The sequence below is a fragment of the Citrus clementina genome, unplaced genomic scaffold (genome assembly GCF_000493195.1).
Source record: "Citrus clementina cultivar Clemenules unplaced genomic scaffold, Citrus_clementina_v1.0 scaffold_6, whole genome shotgun sequence".
Classification (NCBI taxonomy): Eukaryota; Viridiplantae; Streptophyta; class Magnoliopsida; order Sapindales; family Rutaceae; genus Citrus; species Citrus x clementina.
Window position 1 is genome coordinate 921,967 of NW_006262139.1, and position 11,467 is coordinate 933,433.

The following is an 11,467-nucleotide window of genomic DNA, read 5'->3' on the forward strand; positions in this document are numbered from 1 at the left end:
CTTCTTTGTAGGCCTTTGGTTCATCTTCATCAATCTGATGTGCAGCTGCTAGAGCATATGAGATAAGATCAGCATATCCATACCTTCTGGTCTGTTTGATTTGTCTCTTGGCTGTATCTCTAGTTAATTGGTAGCCTTGCCCTTGTCTCTGAGGCTCTTGTTCTTGTTGATGAATTTCTGAATCACTTGAACTGTCAGTGACTCCACCTGAATCTTCAGCTTCCAGTAAGTCATTAGACTTAGGGATCTCCACCTCAAACTGTTGCTTTTTACCAACCTCGGTACCTTCCTCAGTTGGCTGTTGAGCTGACTTCTGATTTAGTAAATCTTTTTCATTAAAGGTCACATCCCTGCTTATGATGCATCTGGGTGGACTTAAGTCTGTGCACCAGATCTTATAACCCTTTACTCCCTCTGTATATCCTATGAAGAAACCTTTCAAAGCCCTAGGAGCTAGCTTTCCTTGGCTTGTGTGGGCATAGGCTGGACAGCCAAATGCTCTCAGGTTTCCATAGTTTGCTGGTTGACCAGTCCACTTCTCATAAGGTGTTTTGAAATCAATTGTTGTAGAGGGACTTAGGTTAACCGGATGACAAGCAGTTAAGAGTATTTCTGCCCACAAAGTCTTTGGAAGTTTGGATTGAACCAACATACTTCTCACCCTCTCCATGAGTGTCTTGTTCATCATTTCAGCTAACCCATTCTGCCGAGGTGTTAACCTCACTGTTTTATGTCTAGTTATTCCCTCCTTTACACAGAAGCTATCAAACCTTTGATTACAAAATTCTAAACCATTGTCTGTTCTCAGAGAAGAGGACCCCCACTTTTCAATAGTTACCAGTCTAATGCAGGACAGACTAGTGGTAGTCAATAGAGGAGTTAGCCAAGTAGACCACAAGCCTAGGCACGTGTATTTCTTCTGACCCAACATGAGGCTTATGCTACTCCAGATGTTGTGACGGGCATTTTGACTATTTTTGGCAGTGAGGCATATATTTTAATTAATCTAGGTTCTACCCATTCTTTTATTTCTTGTGCATTTGCCATGCATGTAGATAGAGAGATGAGGCCATTAGATTGTACTTTAGTAGTGGCTGAACCGATTGGTAATTCTTTGTTGGTTGAGAGTGTATTTCGTTAGTGCGATAAATTTTTGTAAACCCAGTATGATTTAATTGATGCATGATTTAGTACTTGAGAAGCTCAAGAGATTAATTTAATTAAATACTTTTCATAAACTAAAAGGTTTTATTTTTATAAAGTAAAGTATTTTGTGAATTTGAGTAATTTGGACTTAAATGCTAAGTTTTGAAATCTTTGATTTTAATAAATATTAAATTTCAGAGTTGGACGTTTTTACAAACATTTGAAATGTTTTGGGCCATACTATAATTTATGAATATTTTGGACTAAAGTGAAAGGTTTTGAGAACTTTGAAAAATATGGGTATTATGTTGAAAAGGACATTTTTGCAAAATAATAATATCTTTGGGGCCATATCATAATTTTAAAAAGTTTTGGAAAGATAATTGTTTTTACGAAATTCTGAAATTGGATCTATTTGTAAAGTTTTGTGACGTTTTGGGCCATAATATAATTATAGAAAGTTTTTAGGCCAAAGTGTAATTTCAGTGAACAGTATTACTGTAGCACAGTTCAAAAGTAATGGTAATATCACTGTTCCTGAGCGACTAGCCGGATAAATCAAGCGGTTAACCGCTTGGGCGCGGGAATTTGCCTATAACGGCTAGTTTTCAGGCTTTAACTATAAAAACTCAACTCAAACTTCATTCTAAGAACTAATGCAACCATAAACAAGATCATATAACATATATTGAGCTTCCATTTCGCAAATCATCATTTATTGAATCATCATTGAGCTATAATTTATTATCTACTCTTAAAGAGAGTTTCATTGTTGTGATTTTCATTTCTCATCAAATTGTGAGTGTACAAGTGTGAGAAACAAATTGGGGTGAAGAGATCGGGGATATAATCTCTTGTTGTAAAGGTCCATTAACACCTTGGAAGTCAATTGTAAACATTTGAAGCCTTGGGAGGCTTGAATAGTGAAATCCTCAAGCCGGGTGAGCTTAGAGGCGTGGACGTAGGCGGGGATAGCCGAACCACGTAAAAATCCTTATGTTTTTTTTCTCTTCCCTTACTCTTTTAATATTGTGCTTGATTGAATTTATTGTTTTTGATTTGATTAAGGCAATAGATTAAATTGTTGTGCGAATTGTATTGCATAAATTTTAAAATCCCAATTCACCCCCCTCTTGGCTTGCATAACTTGCATTTCAAACAGTTCCTCCTGAACATTCGTAAACCACTTCAACGTGTAAAATCTCATCTCAAAAGGCATATTCGATTTTGTAAAACACATCGTATTTGGGCTCTGCAACCACCAGAGTTAGTATCCTTTGTTGAAGATTTAGAAAGCCAACTCAGAGACATTGAGAGAAGTGTCTACAACATCCAGTTGGAGCTTGAGGTAAATTCAATAAGAGGACAATTGTAATTTTCTTTATGTGTTTTAGTTTGTTTTTCTTTGTTTATGTGCTTTAGTTTGTTACCCCGGTGAAGTGGCGGATAACGATACTCTGTGACAATCAAGTCGGTTACTTCAATTTTCCATAATAACTTATATTCTGAGGCGATGGTATGGACAGAAACGAGATTCTAGCAAAGCTTCACAATCGATTCCCTTCACTTCCTCAGAATGCCCTCCTTACAATCTATAAAGTTCGGTCCGAACGCATGCGATTGCTCATGAGGAATAACATATCTGCTGACATCCGTTGGTTAGTCGAGGCTAAAGTACGATTGGCAGGTGAGTTACCTCCAAAATTTATTGCATACATGCCTGGTTGTGGTAAAGAAAATTATGCAAGAAAACGAAGAGCTCGAAGAATTTTTGTTGCTTGTCATAAATGTGCCAGAATGACTTGTGATAAAAAGCCATGTTCTTTAGGAATGGTGTCTGATAACAGAGAAGATAAGATTCAATTCATTAAGGATGGCTTGAATAAGGAGTCATTGGATGATATCCTTTTGTCTCTTGAAACGCATCCTAGTAGATATGTGCAAGGAGCGATTCTCCAGTTATAGCCATTATTCCAGAAAGAGCATGCACGATATAGTCTCGGGAATCTGACTATAAACGACCCTATTTGCCAGTTTATAAGAAAACTGGATGGAAAGCCTATCCTCGACCCATAGAGGGCGTTCAAGTCCTTTCTGGACATAAAACCAGAGGAAGATGTGAGCCACAATCGCAACTACTTATAAATATCATTTTACTTCACTGTTATTTTATTTCACTGTCGTTTTATCATTTGCATTATTGTCTTTAATAATTTTATTTTATCATTGTTTCTTTTTCTTTTTGTTGTTTTCTTTTTGACTCGCGAGCCGTGTGCTTTACGCGTTATTTGACACTGACATGCTACCTCATACACAGCTGTGACCCACTGTCACCAAGATTCTTAAATATGACTTTTTGTTAAGCACTCACAAATTATTTTTAAGAGGGAAATTATCATTTGTATACCCTTAGTTTACTCCATTATCAAAAATACTACAACACTTTGAGAGTGTATCAATCGTTCACCCTAAGTTGACAAAATGTATCAGCCGACCACCAAACCGTTAGTTTTCGTTTAAATATAATAACGTCAAAAGGGTAATCTGGTCTTTTCATATGATACAAGTGATAATTTAAGGGTATACAAGTGATAAAAAGAGAATTTAAGGGTATACAAGTGATAATTTTCAAGGGTAAAATCGTTAATTCACTGTAATTTCGTTAACTTTCAAACGACAATTAACGGTTTGGTGGTCGGTTGATACATTTTGTCAACTTAGGGTGGACGATTGATACACCCTCAAAGCGTTGTAATATTTTTTATAATAGAGCAAATATAAGGTATACGAATAATAATTTTCCTTTTTGAGAAGTATCCCAATGACAGCTACTCACAATAGACAATTCAAGAACATTTGTGTGCTTTTTGGATTTAATTATGGCAAACATAAAGAGTTCGTTGAGACAGCCATAAATCTTGGTCGAAGCATAGCAGAGAGAAAATTTCACCTGGTGTATGGAGGAGGTAACTGAGGGTTATCAAAATTGATCTCAGAAGCTGCTTTTGTCAGAGGAAGTTAAGTGTTAGGCATCATCTCAAGAGCCCTAAAACCTGGGCAGTTTGTCTGACTCACCGACTGGAGAAGAGTTAGTCGTCTCAGGTATGCAAGAAAGAATAACTGAAATGCTTAATCATGCTGATGCTTTTATTTTCCTACTAGGAGATCTTGCAACTCTAGAGGTACTTATTACATTAGCATCTTGGGCCCATCTGCACATTCACCAGAAACTCATCGGTTTGTTAAAATGTCAATAACTTTTATGATGGCTTTATCGCATTTCTTAACCATGCAATAAAAAATTATTTCATTCATTCCAATGTGAAAAAACTTTTTATTTGTGCTCACACTACTAATGAGCTACTTGATCTATTACAAGCTTACAGACCGAAGCCAGACCCCTGGACCTTTGTGTTGGAGCGTCCAAATAATGATGGTAACAGTAGCCGTAGGAAGAGTACAAATTAGATTTAACTCTCTGCCTGTAAATATTTTCCTTTGTGTTGCACCACCCAGGTGATGTCTTCTAAATTCTACTTCTTTCCTTTAAAACATTGAGGACAATGTTTTGTTCTGGTTGGGGGGAAGGAATTGTCGACAACTGTGGAATCTTGGTTAAGTTTTTACTGATTTTTTGTTGTAGAAACTAACTGTTGTTAACTTTTTGTGTTGAAGATGGCTGAATATGGAGTGTAGTTACTCTAGAAACGCATCTTCTTCGTTAAAAAAAAATTTAGACATTTTATTTTTCTTTATTAAGCTTTGATATTCATTTTTTTTTTGGCTTCTTCTTTTTAATTTCTCCTCTATAAATATACATTTTCAAAATTTTGAGTCAAATATGGCTGAATATGGAGTGTAGTGCCTCTAGAAACGCATCTTCTTAGTTAAAAAAAAAAACCATTTTCTTTTGCTATCATTTTAAGTGTAACTTTTCTAATTAGTTTTTCTGCATCATTTTCACATTTCTGCATGCATATTTTCCTTTCATGTTTAGAATAGGTTGGGGGGTAGAATGTTGTTTGAAAAAAAAAATTGTGTGATTTGTTTTAACATTGGATGACATGATGAATTTCAAATTTTAGTATTTGTATTATCTTTGGTCTTAAGTGATGTTACGCTATGTTTGCTACTCTACATGTTGATGTTGGAGACAAATATGAGTTGCTTGAAGGAATAAACATGTCATAATAAGTACCAAGTGAGTTTTTGAGCCTATCATTTTTCTTGGAGAGTAACTCTTTTGCCCATTCTTTATACAGCTTAGCAGTTTATTATTTTATACACGATCTCTAGATTTCTTTTGAGTTAACCCTTAAAAAAATTGTAAAATTAAAAAAAAAGAAAAAAGAAAAAATGTGTGTTGCTACATTTGGAGACCCATCTAACTAGTAGATATGAAAGATTATTTAGAGCCCTAAAAGACGATGGAAAGGCCATCTTTGATCCGTTTGAGCATTTCTAGCCATTCCTTTTATGAAATATCCATAGTTCACCCTTTTGAACCTTTAAAAAAAATTATATTTTCTTTGTCAAACTTATCATCTTAACCCACTCCGATTTAGAGTATTACCCAATATCTTACAAGTTCCATCACCTATTTATGTTTGAGAAAAATGTAAATAATTATTTTGTGCAGTGAAGTTATGCAAAAAAAAAAAAGAAAAAAATTGTTGCTTAAAATAAAAATAAATAATAGGTGAAATCCACCTTGCAACTTTCAAAAAAAAAAAATCTCTACATTTTCTGAAACATATACTTTATTTTCCTTATTTCCCCTCCTTTGTTAGCCATATTCCTAACCTACGTTACGTCCTAATAAAAGTCCTTCTTAATTTTAGGGAACTATAGTCCGAAGTAGAAGCTAGTTATATGGGCTAAAAAGATGTAGTGGTGCATAAATAAAAAATAAATAAATAAATAAATTGGGTTAACTAGCATTTTTATTTGACTTGAGATCGTATTCTTTCTAAGCTGAGGGCATATTTCTTTTATCTTGGTGAGAGCATGTGATATCACTTCTTTATTATTTTCTCTCAATTACCATTCATTGGAGCGACTATTTTTATTGGGTTTAATTTCTTTGTGAGAGTCACTACTTCCAGTGAAATTTTGAGGTTTGACATGTCATTCTTGAAAGTTGCTATGACAAAGTCTACTGGGCTGATTCATATAGATGGTTGATGTGGGTGTGATGTTTCTTTAGACTGGAGATAATGCTTATACTTTTACTTGATTATTATCATTAGTCTGATTGAATAAACATGATTGTTAAAAAAAAAATCATTTTGGATTTGAATTTTGTTTTCTTTTTATTTGCTAGGGACTAGCAATAAGCTGGTTGGGGGGAGTGTTGAGTGTTAGAAAATGTATATTTATAAAGGAGAAAATCGTCATTTTACACTTCAAGTTTTACTAACACCTTTACTTTTATGTATTTAAGCTTCTTGTCATTTAATTATGTGTGTTGTATTATAATTAAGTATTTTATGTATTTTAGGGGGCATCATAGTCATTTCACAATGAACGAGAGATCAGACGGCAAAACAGACATCACTTTTGAACTCAGGACGGTCGAAAACCTTAGGAGAATATTAAAAGGAAAAATGACACTGTTCACATGTACGGTACTGTCTAAGTTACTGTTCAAAACGTGTAACTGTTCAAACCGCGTGGTCAAACCGCGTACTGTTGACTAATGACGTGGCGCAATCCTGAGCATCCAAACTATTTTTAATCCGATGGCTATGATTTACTCAATGTATCAATAAAAATGGGGCCTCCCCCCTAATTTGACAGCTCTGAATCCATTTTTGGACTCCATTTTCTGTAATTCTTTTCTCTATCTTGTATTTTATACTTATTTTAATAAATTTCCATTTTACCCTTAGTTCAATTATGAGTAGCTAATTTTCTTTCAAACTTGGGTTGAAGGTGAAGTCTCAATATGTGTCATGGGCTTTATTTGGTAAATTTATTTTCTCTTCCCCTCTAATTTTTGTGGATGTTTTGACTTTTCGTCGACAAATAATAATAATCTTGTCTAGATATCGCCCTGGTTTCACCGGCTCCCTAGTACAAGGTTATTATTATTTGGCACGATAAGCGCTTAGCACCATATTGATTTGAGCGTGGTTCATGAGGTGTGGAAACCCCCCTCATGATTTAATTGGCATTAATAAGCAATATTTAGCCCATGGTGCATGTTGATACGGATCCAGATACCCAAGTACGTCATTTCAATAGATTTCTCTTCAATTTATTCTCGCCATTTCAATTCCAATTTTAGGATAATCTAAGTCACTTTCACCACAAATCCAACCACCCTCATACAAAATTAATTCTACATATAATTAAAATCTACCTCCTCGTGGGATCGACACTCGTCACCATTAATCTATTTTACAATAGATTCGTGCACTTGCGAGTTCAATAAAGTTTACACAACAAGTTTTTGGCGCCGTTGCCGGGGAGGTAAGTTATTTTAATTCGTAGCATTAATTTTTTTGAATAATTTCTTTTATTTGTTTTCCTGTATTTTGTTCTTCTTATTAAAAAAAGAAAAAAAGTAAATCTACATTTAGAGGTAATAATTTCTTTTCTTTCTCTATTCTTTACAATTCTGTAATTTAATTTTTAAGTTATTTTCTTTGTAATTTTTTGTTTATTTTATTAATTTATTTTTAGTTAATTTATTTCACGTATTTGTTTTAGTGTGTTTTTATAGAAAAGTTGTAACAACGTGATAAGGTTAGTACCGTAATTTCTCCTTCTTTTTTATTTTTATTTGTTTTGTTCCCATTTATTTTTGTGTTCCTTGCATGCATGGTCGTAAGTCATTATTACCTAATCTTGAACCTACAGACCTTGAACTAGAAAAAACACTTCGCACACACAAGCACGTTAAAAATAAATTTGAAATGGATTTGCAACAACAATAAGCACCACAGGAGAGGCCATTTAAGGACTATTTTAGTCTCTTAGCTAATTTGAGCACATCATGTATAAGATACCCAAATGTAGCTGCTAGGAGTTTTGAACTAAAACCTAGTGTGCTAAATTGTCTCCCAACATTCTATGGCCTAAAAAATGAGGACCCATATAATCATCTGAATGATTTTCATGCTATTTGTCACATTTTTAAATATGAGAATTTTTTAGATGATGATGTTAAACTTAGACTATTCCCATTTTCTCTAAAGGATAAAGCTCGTTCATGGATCAATACATTGCCTGCTAATAGCATTACATCATGGTAACAAATGGTAACTAAATTATTGAATAAATATTTCCCAATGCATAAAACCAATGCTATTCACAGGGAAATCTCGGAGTTTACCCAGAGAGAAGACGAGCAGTTTTTCGAAACATGGGAGCGATTCAATGGGCTACTCTTGAAGTGTCCACATCATGGGTACGAGAAATGGCACCAAGGCCAATACGTTTTAGAGGGATTATTGACGAATGTGCAAGAATGGCTAATGGCAACAAGTGGAGGAGAGCTAATGTCAAAAAGTACATAAGAGATTTGGGAATTCTTCCAGTGACAAGCTGATAATTCTTAACAACGGAGTCAATCACTCAGGAATATTAAAAGAATTAAGGGAGTAAATGAGGTTCACATTGGTGAGTCAAATTGAGAAATCAAAGAAGTCAAAGAGATGGTTGAAGGTCTTTCCTGACAAATAGCATCGTTATCAACTGCTAAATCAATATAACCACATGATCATGACTCATATTCATAACAAGCCAATGCCATAGGTGTAATGAGAAAACCATCAAATTATAACCCATACTCCAACACATATAACCCTAGATGGAGAGACCACCCCAATTTTTCATGGTCTCAAGGATTCCAACAGAATGGACTAGCACCTCCAGCTCCACCAATGCAACCAATTCCTCAAGCCTCTCAGCCACCATTTAGACCATACAATCATAACCAGAACTACTCTCAACCCAGACCATGGGAGGATGCATTCCAGAATATCAAGAATGTTACTCACTCTACAATTGAGCAACAGAACCGCACCATTGATGAAATATGAAATGAGATGAGAGTAGGTTTCAACTCACAAGCCCAATCAGTTTCAAGCCTCGAGAAGATGGTGGGACAACTTGCTTCTTCAGTTCAGACCTTGGCAATGACTGTTGAGAAAGGTAAATTTCCAAGTCAATCAGTGCCTAATCCTAAAGGAGTACATGAAGCAAGTACCAGTTCACCACAGCAGCATGGAGAAGTCAAAGTAGTCATGACCTTGCGAAAAGGAAAAGAAGTCGACAACAAAGTGGAGATGCCGGTGACAAAAGAAAATCAAATTGCACCTGTGAATGTTGAGGAGTAACCATCGGAGGAGAAAGAAGAAACCAACCCACGAGAATATGTTCCCAAAGCTCCATTTCCTTAGAGGTTAGCTAAAGGAAATAAGGGAAAATCCACAGGTGAGATTCTTGAAATCTTCAAACAGGTAAGTGTTAACATCCCTTTGTTTGATGCTATAAAACAAGTTTCATCTTATGCCAAATTTCTTAAAGACCTTTGTACTAAAAAAACAAATATTCATGTTCAAAAGAAGGCCTTTTTAACAGAAAACGTTAGTTTTATACTCCAACACAAAATTTCTTTAAAATGCAAAGACCTATACTCCCCTACTATCTCATGTAGTATAGGGAACCACACAATTGTGAATGCTTTGTTGGATTTAGGAGCTAGTGTAAATCTGTTGCTTTATTCAGTATTTGTGAAACTTGGACTGAGAGAATTACACCCAACACCAGTGGTGTTACAACTTGCAGATTGGTCCACGAAAATACCTCATGGTATTGTGGAGGACGTGCTTATCCAGGTAAACAAGTTTTATTTTCCTGTTGATTTCATTGTAATTGACACTCAACCAATACAGGATTCAAGGAAGCACATCCCCATTATCTTAGGCCGACCTTTCTTGGCAACTGCCAATGCTCACATTCAATGCAGGACCGAAAATATACAGTTGTCCTTCGGCAACATGACTATGGAGCTGAACATCTTCAACATTGCCAAACAACTTCACAATCAAGATGATGAAATTGTTGATGTGGATTTAATTGAAGCATTAGTTGATGATACTTTTCTTTTAAACCTTAGTGATGACCTTTTACAAACATGCTTAGCTTACTTTGGTTTGGATTTTGATATTGACAGATCGGTTGATGAGTTCAACGCCCTACTTGACTTAACACCATCCATAAACACTAATAAATGGAAGTCAAGAGTTGAACAACTAGCACCATCAGAAAAGAAACTCATCCCATCATCAGAATCACCACCGAAACTCGAGTTCAAACCATTACCCAACACTTTGGAATATGCATTTTTGGGAGAACAAAGTACTCTGCCGGTAATCGTCTCATCATCCTTCAATGACGAACAAAAAGGTAAGTTGTTGGATATTTTAAAAGAGCACAAATGAGCATTATGATGGACCATAGCAGACATAAAAGGTATAAACCCAGTAGATTGCATGCATTACATTCACCTTGATGAAAATGCTAAATCTACTAGGGAAATGCAATGTTGGTTAAATCCTAACATGAAAGAAGTTGTTAGAACTGAAGTCCTTAAGCCATTAGATGCAGGTATCATTTGCCACATTTCTGATAGTTCATGGGTCAGTCCTGTGCAAGTTGTCCCCAAAAAGTCAGGAGTCACAGTAGTTACGAATGACGATAATGAATTGATACCCACTATAGTGACTACAGGATGGCGTGTATGCATTGATTACAGAAAGTTGAATTCTCTCACACGTAAAGACCATTTTCCTTTACCATTTGTTGATCAAATGCTTGATAGATTAGCAGGTCATGAATTTTATTGCTTTCTAGATGGCTACTCAAGATATAATCAGATTCCCATAGCACCAAAAGATCAAGAGAAAACCACTTTCACTTGCCCTTTTGGCACTTTTGCATATAGGAGAATGCCATTTGGATTATGTAATGCACCTGCTACATTTTAACGATGCATGTTAAGCATTTTATCTGATATGGTTTAACGATTCCTTCAAGTCTTTATGGATGACTTTTCTATTTTTGGTAATTCATTTGATCAATGTTTACATAATCTAATACTAGTTCTGCAGAGATGTACTGAGAAGAACTTAGTCTTAAATTAGGAAAAGTGTCATTTTATGGTAAAACAAGGTATTGTTCTCGGCCACATCATTTCGAGCAAAGGTATTGAGGTTGACAAAGCCAAAGTGGATCTCATTTCTAATATTCTTCCACCCAAAACAGTCAGAAAAGTAAGATCTTTCCTTGGACATCCTGGTTTATAGACGTT

At 35.3% G+C, this 11,467-nt stretch overlaps 1 non-coding gene across 1 annotated transcript; it reads right to left on the bottom strand.

Moving 5' to 3' along the window:
- Window positions 1-8,459: 8,459 nt before the first annotated feature.
- LOC112097491 lies at window positions 8,460-8,563 on the bottom strand. The gene has a single exon (XR_002905023.1). It is a non-coding gene; the product is annotated as a small nucleolar RNA R71 (small nucleolar RNA).
- Window positions 8,564-11,467: the final 2,904 nt, after the last annotated feature.